Source organism: Mastomys coucha, chromosome X (genome assembly GCF_008632895.1).
Source record: "Mastomys coucha isolate ucsf_1 chromosome X, UCSF_Mcou_1, whole genome shotgun sequence".
Lineage (NCBI taxonomy): Eukaryota > Metazoa > Chordata > Mammalia > Rodentia > Muridae > Mastomys > Mastomys coucha.
This window is the reverse complement of record NC_045030.1, coordinates 97893988-97898440: the sequence shown is the minus strand read 5'-3', so window position 1 is coordinate 97898440 and position 4453 is coordinate 97893988.

The window sequence follows — 4453 nt, the reverse complement described above, 5'->3', positions numbered from 1 at the left end:
TTATCAGTGAGTGCATACCGTGTTTGTTCTTTTGTGATTGGGTTACCTCACTCAGGATGATATTCTCGCTTCGGCAGCACATATACTAAAATTGGCTTCCCTTGTGATCAGCAATTCAATTCTTCAATCAGTTCATTCCTCTCACATTTTATTGTTAGCAATCAAGACAGAGAGACTATTCTATCAAAATTCTGATTTTACTCTTCACAACTTTTGTCTTATACAAAAAGTGTAAGGTCTGACCATAATTCTTCCATGTTCATTCTTATGATATAACAAGAATGGTCTTTTCATCAGCAGTCTAAAGTAACCTGGAACCCCTGAGATCTCTCAGACCTGAGCCACCAACCAGGAAGCATATACATGAGGTGGTCTGAGACTACAGACACATATATAAAAGAGGACTCCTAGACCTGTCCTCAGCTGAAGAAGAGAGAGTTGAGGCCCCAGAGATTGTGGAGGCCTGGGGAAGGGAGAACATCCCCTTGGGGACAGGGGGGAGGATGAATGGGGTGAGGAACTATGAGATGGGGGACCAGGAATGGGACAATGCCTGGAATGTAAAGAATTAAAAGTAATTAAAAAAAAGAATATTCTACATTGACCAATAGAATGCTCCCCATTTCTATCTGAGATCTGATCAGAATACTAATCATTTATGTTTCATTGCTGCTCTTTTCACAATAATGAGGAAATAGTAACAGTCTAGATGTCCATCAACTGATCAACGGATAATGAGAACATGCTATATTTACACAGCAGAATATTATTTAGGCATTGAGAAAATAAAATTATAAAATTCACAAGTAAATGGATGAAGCTAGAAACAATTGGTCTGAGGGAGGTAACCCAGATCCAGAAACACAAATTTTGCATTTTATGTCTTATTTATTTATATTACCTTTGAATTTTCAGATGTTTCCTTTGAAATATCTATAGAGGCTGGAAATTTACTAAGGAATAATGGGATCATTGTTCATCTGAAGGGAAAGTGAATGCAGTAGTAAAACAGAGCAAAGGGGAATACTAGACTATGAAGAGTCAAATGGGGTGAGGGTTAAATTGTAGGTCAGAAAAGGCAATAATGGATAACTAGTATTAAAGATATCTGGAACATGTCCTATATACTTTTCTACTATTCTAGAATCTTCTTAAAATATGTGGATATACATTTTTAAAAAGTGTATAAACAGTTGCCTCATAATGTGGCAAAAACTACCCTACTAAACACCACAGGTAAACAAATGAAACCTCCAGTTGCCTGTAATGGGTGCCATAGGTCCCAAAACATCACAGGCTGTTGAGAATGTTCTTTATTACCCTATAGAACTGATGGTGACACCATATCATTGAGTGCAACATATATTGAGTCATAGGACATGGAACAATTAAGTTGATACTGACCTAGAGGCTTCCTTTCTACTGGGTAGTAGTCATAGTGCTGGAAAGTTCTGTGCATGTTACTACTGGAGGAGAAAATCATCAATCACATCTAGCTGTGAACCCTGTAAGTTTCAAAAGTATCTTGCCTAGAAAGACATGCCTTATAGGACTTAGGTTATTTTCATATCTTGGCTGATAATAACAATTCTTTAATGTATGTGAAAGTAGAGTTTTATTTTCAACATACATATTTCCTTGTTTTGGACATATAATCCAATACTTGGGTTATTGAATCATATGGCAGTTCTCGTTTTAATATTTTGAGTAAAGTCTATAGTTTGTATAGCTTCTATACTGCCTTCTTTTCTTCTTTTTCATGTAGATTTTGTTTTCATACTTTATATGTTGAAGTGGTTGTACTTACTATGTTTGGAAATCTACGTATGCTTACTGAAGATCCCATAAGCATTTAATTATTCTGGGATGCATTTCTTTTTTCCTGTTCTACTGTTAAATATGCTAATCTACTTCCACCCCCGTACTGTTGTGATCACAATAGGTTTGTACTATATTTTTATGAGGATGTCGAAATGCCCAAATTCATTTTAAGAGGACAATATTGCCATAATGCAAAAACAAACCATAAAGACATAAACATAAAATAAACTCTTTGCCTGTATTCCTGATGAATTCATACGTAAGACTTCTCTGATTTAAGGGACCAAAGATCTAGTTACGGAGAGAAATGCACAGAAGACCAGCAAATGCCACAGAAAGAAGTTTATGACTTTAATAACTTCACCTTTTCTATTTCTTTATTTGGTGACCCACTGTAGAAATATACCATCAGAAAATCTTTAAATGCCTTTATGGTCAATTTCTAATCACAATCATAGAATAATAAAATTCTAATTCATATACAGATATACATACATATGTGACATTTCTTTTCTAATACTCATGGTAGCATGGTATCACCAACACCTCAAAATTTCTAAACATCTACATTCACATAATACCTTCCTACACATTCCTGTCTCTATACGGTTAGTGATCCAAGTTATACCTATATTATATATTTCCAACACTTATTCCTTCATCATCATCTTTTCTATCTGACATTGAATTAAGCTATAGAAAGATTTCTGGTACATGCCAGTCTCTGGAATGGTCACAGTCTAATGAAGTACAGAGACTCATGAGTAGGGAAACCATAAGATAAATATACAGTTAACTTTGAAAGAAATATAGTATGTGTTATCAACCAACTTTCCCTATGGCTCCAATAGATCATAGAACTATCTATTGCTGCACTGCAGGTTACATCAAGGAGTCATTTCAAGTTAGGAACCATGATGTTGCCTTTTTGCCTCTTGTTAATTCAAGGTAAGTAGACACATCTCACATCTCCTTTATTAATGCAGTCTAAAGTTAATTAAAGAGAGCCTCTTGTATTGTTATAGATTGTCTCTGCAACTCATTTTAGTCTCACTTCATTCTTCTGAAAAATGAAGATGGATATTGCTAGTCATCAGAGCATTTGAAGGACTTAGTGAAAGGAAAAACTGTGAAAAGCACTCTAAACTGTCAGGCACTTACTCAAAATGGGAAATGTTTCTCTGCTTAATTTTGTTGGTGACTTGTAGCATTGTGTTGTCTCATAGTCCCATTTACTTGGTTAAGGGACAAAAGTCCTAAGGCTTTAGGGCACTGAGCCAAAAGGGTAGAGTGGATGCTTCCTGTCACCCCCTCACTCAGCTTCTCAGATTTATCATTCCTCCCATCCCCTGGGATTCATTATTGCCAATTCTTGAAGAATGTACTTGGGCCTTTGAGCTCCATAATTTCTGACTCTTGAACCAAACACGACCCCTTTGAGGTTGGAAATCCATTTACTCTTGGCAAAGTCACAACATCTTGTTTCAAAGAAAAAGGGAGTAAAAAAATTTTAGCTCACAAAATCTTAGGGAGTTTTATAACCAACGCTTATAAGACATTTTTGGAGCCGAATTCACTCTTACAACAGAGCCCTTGGATGATTTAAGTGTAAATGAATCAGAAGAGTCCAGATCAGATTTCTGTTGAAATACACAAAGTTTAGAAATGGAAGGATTGGAGGCTCAGCCAAGAGCACTCTCTGTTTGGGCAAAGCCCCCAGGGTAGCTGGAATCACAGTGTTTGCAGAGATTTCCCACGGAGACACTTAAATGGGTCCTAGAGAACTACATCATTAGGTGTAGTAGGCACCTTTCTCAATTCCTATGTTGTTACCCAGGCCACCCAATGGCCCTCAGAGCTCCTGGGTACAGGATGGATAACTTTCAGGAATGCTTCTCTAAATGAGCATCTCTAAATATAATGAAAGAGAGAAGTTGCATTCCCTGCTTGCAGTCCCTTAATATAATCACAGAGACAAGCAAGATACACAGGATACTTTACTGAAAGAACAGGCTCCTGTGCCATGGAAGAGGTCCAGTGCAAGCTAATAGCAGCAGCAGGGAAGAGTAAACAGCTTAGAGAAATGGTAAGAGCTTTGGATGAAACTCAAGTGACTTCAAATCTAGGTTCTTAGCTTCTGTTCTTTTGTTTTTACACATGCCCAATTCTATTGTTCCCAATTAGTCAATAATCAATAAGGTTGTGTTGTTCTTAATCTTAAAAACTCACAATTTTTAAATTTGAACTCACTGACTGATATTTGTACCTTAGATCTACTTACATAATTTTCACATAGTCTTGAAAAGGAAACTTAGGATTCTTTGCAGAGTGAATTGTGTTGGATAGTGTTTTGCTGGGGCAAACACATGAAGGAGTGTTTTCCTGAAGTGGACACAGGTGAGAGGCTAAGGCAGACTCCTGAAGGAACATTTCACTGAAGCAGATACAGAAGAAAGGATGTTCTGCAAAAGCAAGCGCATGAAAGGACACATGATGCGGGATTCCTAATGCCACATGTACTGGTCTGCCTTACATTTCATAGTTGAACTGCATTTGTCAGGACTCCATGAAGAGAAACACACCAGAAAAAAGTAACCAACCAAACAAAACAAACAACAACAACAACAACAAC